The sequence below is a fragment of the Cupressus sempervirens genome, chromosome 3 (assembly GCF_028749045.1).
Source record: "Cupressus sempervirens isolate cs-2001-9-10 chromosome 3, ASM2874904v1, whole genome shotgun sequence".
NCBI classification, from domain to species: domain Eukaryota; kingdom Viridiplantae; phylum Streptophyta; class Pinopsida; order Cupressales; family Cupressaceae; genus Cupressus; species Cupressus sempervirens.
Genome location: NC_143120.1, coordinates 1,497,347 through 1,506,390, shown reverse-complemented (window position 1 = coordinate 1,506,390; position 9,044 = coordinate 1,497,347). Strand labels below are relative to the sequence as shown.

Here is a 9,044-nt window from a genome sequence, read left to right as displayed (position 1 = left end):
CATCTCCCCTCTCCTCATTATCATCTCCCCTGCAAAACCAAACACAAGCAAATGTATATAATCAGCTGAGATCTCTTTTCTAATTCCCTGTCGACATCTATTTATTTCTTACAAATTGAAAAGAACGAGAAATGAGACCTCATAATTAAAAATAATAATAATTGAACAACCAACAAAAAATTGCATTGCTGTCTTAAGAATACGGTGAAGTGGAAAATCCACTTCGTCTGTACTTGCTGTCTTATATGTCTTATAAGATGATCACCAAGGCTCTGCTTCGACTGTAATGCAGCAGAGCAAAGTTGGAATAATCTACGACGGTAACAAAGATTTATAGACAGCAACGAATATTTCGGTTGACAATGACAGGCAATCAATCCTGGACAACTTCCTAACAGAGTGCAGTAAGATGTTTATTTCATGTTTAAGTTTGGAAAAGGTTAATAACTACAGATTTTTATGTTCATGTTCAAGTTTGGAACTCAGCCATGCGATATCAATATAATTTTTTCATGGTTGTCAGCCATTCATCAATATCAATTTAGGCTCACCAGTAGCTCTGCGTCTGACCAAACTGTAGAGGAGATCAAAAATGAATTTGATTAAACCCAACGTTGATGCCGTTCCTGTGATTATAAACCACACCATGAAATCCAACACGCCTAAACTCCTGGGCGTGTCTGTCTCCGGTGGAATCTGCACCAAAGACATCATTCAAAAACAAGCTTATGTGAAATGCAATTGATTGTGAGAATATGTGAAACACGGACAACTTACATCATAGTATGTGTAGCCAGGTCGTCAAGATATAAAGTGCAAAGCAGCTAAACGATCCATGAAGATGACTCCCACGCCTCCTCTGTTTGGACCCTGTGAAAGCGCCTTCACACACTCCTCTTCTGTTGTGTATGCTTTCAAGTTCTCAGACCAATCTTGATAACTTGGGCTGAAATGATGTTTTAGGTAGCCTATTGCACCATCCCTCGCTATGATTTCATTCACATTCACTTTTTGTACATTGTGCATTAAAATATAATTTGTGGTGTAGCTGATCGCTAGAACCGACACCACAAGAAGCCAAACCGAGATGACAATTCGAGCTAACCTGTTTTGAATATTGAAGCCTACAAAGTAGCATTTTTATATTCAAATTATACCAACATCTTTTCACTCTCTCTAAATATTAGAGATAGACCTATAAATAAAAACAAGAAAGAAACTGTTTAAACGTTTGAGAAGAAGGTGAAACAATATAAAAATATTACGATGAATAAATGAATATACAACTGAATTATGAACCTTGTTTCCGAATTCTTCGATGTCATCTATTTCTAAAATATATTTTGGAATGATTCTAAGTATCTTAGCTTCTTTTAACTTTGAATGTATTTTAATTAGGAAATACTTTTTCGAAACCCCCATTTAGCTGGCAATTAGTTTTATTTGTTTTTTAATTCACACAAAAGATGAGAGAAAAAATAGATTTCTAAAATACCGTATGTGAGCGAAGACCTTCGTTGAGGGAAAATCACTTCTTTGCTCAAGAAGCCACACGACAAATACTGCATATATAAAAACTTCCTGCTATTGTACACCACAATAGAACATCAAATGGCTTAAAGACTGTCCTCATACTTGCTGCTTCGTCCCTTTCCTCGGGGAGAAACATCACAACATCCTGATCCTGGTAATTATAGCTTGCAGCATTTACAAATAATAATCCAGGATTCCGTAACATAAGGACAATTACTAAAACTTGGAGCACTACTTTAATTTTTGTCTGCATCTTCTTCAACTGCAATACCAAGATATTGTTCAGTGATAACTACTACCCTATTCATAAGGATTGCTAATTTGAAAGAAAACCTAAAGAGAGAGTGATAAAAAAAAATCTGATGAAATAGAAATTTTATCAATGCACGTAAAAGGAAATGATCAGTCCACCTACATATTAGGGTTATAAATGAGCCACAATGACACCAACATGGAATGTAAGTTGCAAGAGCAAAGAGCAATCAAAAAGGGCAGCAATGGCTTGCTGTTGGAAGAAAACTGTGATAATATACATGTAAGATTGACCATCAAGAAGTCCATGAACGATGTTGAAAAGGCGTCATAAAATTATCTATAAGGAAAACGCAATCTAGAGTAAAATGAGCAAAGATATAAAGCATGAATGACATGGAAGAAATGTGAAAATTTTAAAAATTATATACAATCTAATTTATAAACAACAACAATCATTAAAAATCATAAATTGTAAAAATTTACTTAACAATCAAGGAGTCCACCACTGTAAATTGGCTAAAGGGAAATGACAGTAAAGGTAATGTAGCTTATAAGATTTCCACGTTTCCTTGTTTTGTGAGGATGAATGAACCAGTACAATTGATTGAGCTTAAGGATAGTGATCAGATATGTGTGGCAAAGTCTAGTTAACAGGGTAAAGAAAGACAGCCGTGGCTCAAGCGTTATGTCATTCTTCTTCAATGCCTCTTTCAAGGAAGCTTTCTGAGTCTGGGAAACAACAGCCAAAACCTACGCTATCGATTTCGTTGTCCCTTTTGTGAAAAATGAAAGAAATGGGCCTCTTACGTGAACCATAAAACGTCAAACAAAGCGATAGATGCAAAGCTTTCTAAGAAGGAAAAAACCAGCTCAAAATCAAATGGCTAGGCAAATCAAACCCCCAAGTAAAAAACTCAAAAACCCACATAAACTGCAGCAGCAATATGTTGAAAACCTATAAACCCCAATATTGGACAAAACGAACTTACATCTTTGAGAACTTGTTGGGGGCTCCTCCGGTTCTCAGCCTTGAGCTCCTTCAGCGGATTCGGCAGATCTGATTTGCTCATCAACTTTGATCAAACACAAACCCTCATTTAATTATAAAAATATATGCCATTAAGCATAGATTCTCAAAGTGCAAAAAACACACTGAAACCATGTTTCATTGCTCGAGATTCTTACTTGAAGATATGCCAGAGAGTATGAAGAGCTGTTCCCGATGCCGATGAAATATGTGAACAACTTTTGCAGGACAAATAATATTTGAACAAAAAACTCGAGATTCCCTGTAGTAATGAACTCTAAACTGCCCGGTCCTGGGTCAAAGACAGCACCATCAATGACTGGTTGGCAGGCAATGTCGCGCACTATTGGACGCGGTTGTTTTTCTGATCTATGTCAGAGTTCCCTTTGTTTGATATGAATACAACTATAGCAACATTAAGATAAAATATGTCAACTTGTTTTTAAAGAGGAAAAAGTTATTTTAAAAAGTTGTTCATAAGTATTAATACAAACAACAGTAACAAAAGTTGATATTGATCATCTGCTTGGCTTTGCGCTTCTATTTTTCTATCTAAAATCTTCACACCCTGCTACAAGATCTGGTGGAGAGAAGAGCATTGTTATCCTGTCTGTTGGGGTGGAAGGAAAGATGAGAGGAAAATTTGTACAATTTGATGGCAAGGACACTCGAACAATAATTGAAAGACGGGAAGCTAAAAACTGAATCTAACGAGTAAACGTAGTACTAAAGGGAAAGTACAAAAGGTAACATTGCAGTGTACTAAAACAACATCGCAACAAACAGAAATAACATCGCAATGAACAGTACAACCAAACTAAGTACGCAATTCCTCCCAACCATAATAGCATCATAGGCCATAGCCATCCCCCACGTGTAACATCCCAAACTACTGATCAAATCATCAGTACTATCATATAAAGATGTCACTACTAAAACATGCTACAACATAAACATAAAGAAATCTAACATGCTAAAAATAAAGCATAAGATAATCCTACAAATACGGATAACATCATCTATCATATGTTAATCATCATAATAATGAAATGCATCAATAACTAACATCATGTAAACATGATATACAAGCATTCCAATGAAAGCATAAATTACAAGAATGCATACTCTAGAACCTGATAGCAACAGTTGCATTTGGACAAAATACTATCTCTGTATACTGATCCCTAGTAGTGGTATAGGTAGCTACGCCTCCCAATCACGTGGAACCCGTAGGCCCACTCCTATCATGCTGATGGAGGTAATGATCCAACCACAAACACACATAAAGCACAACATACATGGCTAACACTCACACCAAATAGTATGATGACTGAAAACAAGATCAAGGCAATGCATAAACTACAAGTCCTGGTCAGAAACTTAATGGGCTACTAAGTAGGGGATGACATCATGGAGAGTTGCTTGGCATTGACAAGCCCAAGCTAGTTTTGGTAGCTGCTCTCCCCAACAAAAGACACACAATTTAGTTTTAATTATCTTAAATTTATTACCACCCAATACTTTTATTTAGCTATCACTTATATAAAACTTCCTCTGCCAACCGAAAAATGAACACCTGACTACGAGATAGAAGCCCCTCCATATGCTACCCTACCCTACCCATGCTCATCCAACAATGAGTGCCCATAGGCATGTAAATTCTCAACCCAACCCCAATGATCATAACTTCTAGAAGTATTGCTAAAGATCGAGACTCACAAGTCACTTGACAAGTGTACACACATGTACTCATGTGTGGCACACCACCATCACGAAGATCATAACACAAGGACTAGATGAGAACACAATGTAAAAAGTCACTCAACTGAAGAAAAAAAACTCGGGAGGATGGATGTGGCATGCATCCCAATGCAACATAAAAGTGCAAGAAAACTAACATCCATGGATCATCCAAGTCCAAAACCAACATCATGCCAAGAAAACTTGATAAAATAGGGTGGCATGCAAAATGAGGTAAAAATCTTAAAAACTGAAAAACTTTAAAATTAAAACCCATTTGGCCTTTGGATACAAAACCATCAAAAATCTAATAATATTTGAGTTCAAAAACTGTATGCAAAAATGGCCAACATAACGGTGCGAAACCCCAAACCCCCATCCCAAAGTAGGAAAAATGTTCATACCCAACCAATCGAGCAGAACCAGCAAACAGAAATGAAGGGGAACACTAGTTCTCAACCTCCTATCAAATAGCTACCAAAAATAGAACCTGAAATAGAACTGAAACAAGAAAATGGGAAAGCCCTACCTGACAAAAAATGGAGTTGAAACTGAAAACAACACAATAATTTATAAATCACCTGATGAAACTATTGAAAATCACGGCAAAGTAAGGTCTCTCCTAGCCAGATCCAACGAGACTGATCTCACAAAAATTCCACACTCACCACTCTCAAAATGAGTAGAAAACCAATCCTTCAGGAAGAGGATTTCAAAAAAGCTCTCCAATTTTCTAATTTTAAAATAGAAAAAGTGAGGAATTAAATTCCTCTATCCATACTTATTCACTTTTTTTGTGAATAGTCAATTAGAGTAAATAGCCAGTTAGATTAGCTAAACTTTGAATTGACCCAAATAAATATAGGTCATTCCTCGTAATGGGAATTCACCTAAGGCAAAGCTACTAGAAATTAAATTTAATACCATTAAAATCTTAAAAACCCAAAATCACAAAAAATTACTTAACAACTTTCACGACAATGTGAACCTCTAAATGCACAGACACACTCACTGGTCTAATCACATAATGCAAATGAGTTCAGATTTAATAATCGTCGAAAGGTTTAATTTAAACAATTGAACAAGGATACATTGACCATACAAGGACGACATTGGTAAAATATGAATATTTGAATCACTAACTCCATGTGCCACTGCCAGGGATATAAATCTTGCACACTAAAATACACGATCAAGTGTAATTGCATAATAATATCATAGCCAAAGCAATAATGCATTAAACACCTAAGTAATCCATTTACATCACTCACATTTGCATAAAGCATAAAGAGACAAGAATGAAGTCAATTACCATAGCATAAAATCAATTACATAACATAATTAGAAAAATATGTCCAAATACTAGATAATCAGATATCATCATAGACCTACTGTCTAAATACTAGATAATCAGATACTAGATAATAAGATAAACTAAATCCTTTCACAAGGTAGACTTAATTTAGTCTTTTGTAAATCTCTTTACCAAGTGCATACTTCATTGCATGTTTGTAAAATCCTTTTGCAAGGTGGATCTAGCAATCCTTATTGCTCCTAACAAAGAAATCACCAGAAGTGATCATTGTAAGCCTTAATAGGCTAACTTATACTATTGTACTAAAGCTTGTAGGTATCATCCCCACCCCAATTTTACTTGCTATTTGAAAGGTTTCTGGGTCACCATTTAATTGTGTGTCAAAAGTGTTATTAATGCTTTATTAATTTTATCTTTTCATGCATGCAATTTGATCAAAATTCACGTGAAGGATTAATTTCTAATAAAGGATTTTAAAGTTTCATTGGTTATTGATTCACCCCTCACCTCTCAATAACTTAGCCTATCACATATATTTCCAACAATTGTGGCTGTGTAGCACTCTTTTACTACTAATCTCATCTAACAGTGTTATTTTTCAATATCTGTTTGTGTGTGTGTGTGTGTGTGTGTGTGTGTGTGTGTGTGTGTGTGTGTGTGTGTGTGTGTGTGTGATCCATCAAACATTTATCATTTATTCTTTAGTATAAGTATCATTCTTCCATAGAAGGTATTTTTATTATGTGATTTTTTATTTTATCTATCAATTTAACCTTTTGTGTAGGTGGAAAAAAATGAGAGTTCAGCTAATGAAAACCCTTGCACAACCCTGATGATTTTCCCTATCTCATTATCTATAGGTGATGCATTGATATGATGAGCATAAAGATGTTTTCATTACTTATTCTAGAATTTTTTGATATTCACCCACATATAGAATATATTGTTACACAATCATCCTCTTGCTTCCTTAGTATTTGAGGCTAGGGCTTTCTTAGTTTAAGGGTACAAGCTTGTTGTAGATTTCCTATTTCTATAAAATTGTTTTTACCTTGCAACATTTCAAGTTATTTAACATTTTCAATTTATGGGTATAGTTTAGTGTAGCTTTACATTCCTTTTTACAATGATTCTTAAGCCATAAGAAAGAATTATCTATTTTTATTTCTTGTTTTATATTATGTTTTTAATAAAATAATTTTTTTAACACATAATAATAGCAAGGGCTCTATAGAGCTTGAGTCTCTACTTGTGCAAGGAAAGACAACTAAGCAACATTAAGATAAAACATGTCAACCTATTTTTTTAAGAGGAAAAAATTGATTTTAAAAAGTTTTCCATAAGTATTAATACAAGTAACATTAACAAAAGTTGATATTGATCATCTACCTAGCTCTACTCCTCTATTTTTTTTGTCTAAAATCTTGACACCCTATTACAAGATCTAGTGGAGAGAAGAGCATTTTTATCTTGTCTCTTGGGGTGGAAGGAGAGATGAAAGGAAAATTTGTACAATTTGATGGCCCTCTTGTTTTGATAGTAGATCATCTACTTTGTGAAACTACATAAAGTAATAGGAAAGAGTACATACCGAACAATATAAAAGGTTACTTTGAAGGATGGGAATCAAGTGGCAATGAAGACAGTCAGGGAGAGGATTGCCACTAATCAAAGAGATTGCGAGGATGAAGCTAATGCACTTAGAAAGATATTGCATCGTAATATGTGTTCTCTTTAAGAGCTTATTACTAGGAGCATAAAGATGAAAATACATTTTTCTTCAGCTTAATATCAAGTGGAAAGCTTGCACGCATTCCTTCATGGTAATTCTCTCACTAATAGATCATTTCTTAAGAATATATTTACTTTGAGACTGTTATGTTTCTCCATTCCTGCCAGCTCCTGTTGTTAGCTTGAATGCTAATGATATTTCTATGGGAGAGTATCCTAGCATTGTTAGAGCATTTGGGAGATTTTAATCATGATTGTGTTTGTCATTGATGTCAACATACTAATGATTCTATGAAGACTAAAAGAGAAATGGATAGAGATTGAGATCATGAGGTTGGAGGATTGAAGATGAGGATATGTGTAGTTGAGGACATATTTTACGCAGTTTCATTATCATGTTATTAAGTGTGCATGAACAAATATGAAGACAATTGATTACTTGAGATTTATTAAAGACAATATACTAATAGAGTTCCTGAGAAGTAGTTTCTGGTAATTAGATTATATCTTCTAACATAGATAGAATCTGGTTAAATGCACTTGTAGAACGGAAGAAAATGTTGGAAACTATAATTGGAACAATTATAGTGTTGTCAAAAATGTCAAACCTATTGGTGAGACATTTTTCTATCTGATCTAAGTGTCATATCTATTTTATTGATGAAGAGAATTTGAGAAGTTGTTCATAACAAAAGTATCTAGAGGAAAGGTTGAGCTATGAAGAGGAAACTACAATCAGACACTTGATTAGTTGAACTTTGACAAGATAAATTGATTGTTTAAATCATGTTACAAGTAGAAAAAACAATGATGTGAAAGCCTTAAAGATGTGATCGAAGACATATCAAATGCATAGGCTTGACTGAGTAATAGAGAAGACAATTAGAGAATTGGAAGTATATGCCAAGTGATGCTAGTGTCAATCGAGCACAAGAACAAGCTGAGCAAAATTAGTGTTAATCGAGCAACAATAGTGACTGAGTGATATTTTATATGCCAAACAATAGCAACCGAGTGACCGAGTGATGACAGACTATCAGAACACAATGGTTGAATAAGAAAAGGTTGAGGAGTGCACTAAACCTCAAAGATAATTATTTATGTGCAATATGCTTGCTAGCAAAGTACTTTTGTCAACGCTTCCTAAAAATGAGTACAGTTAGGGAAAATCTTTTAATTTGGAACATGAAATTTAGAAATATTTGGAATCTACTTATGAAGGTGATAAGCATACTAAGAAGGTTAGATTACAGAATTGGATATGTTTATTTCAAGAAGCTAAAATGATGGAAGATGAATCTGTAAGAAGTTATTTTAGTAGAATATCAAATATTGTTGTAGGAATAAAGGCTTGCAATGGAACCAAAGATGAAGATGAAATTATATGAAAGATCTTGAAAGTTTTGACACCTACATATAAGTAGATAGTGAGGATGATTGAAC

General features: G+C 34.5%; 1 pseudogene; it reads right to left on the bottom strand.

Annotated features, from left to right (window-relative positions):
• Positions 1-1,341: 1,341 nt before the first annotated feature.
• The window catches only part of LOC149564417 (receptor-like protein kinase THESEUS 1), a 37,238-nt pseudogene continuing 29,535 nt past the window's right edge, over positions 1,342-9,044 (bottom strand).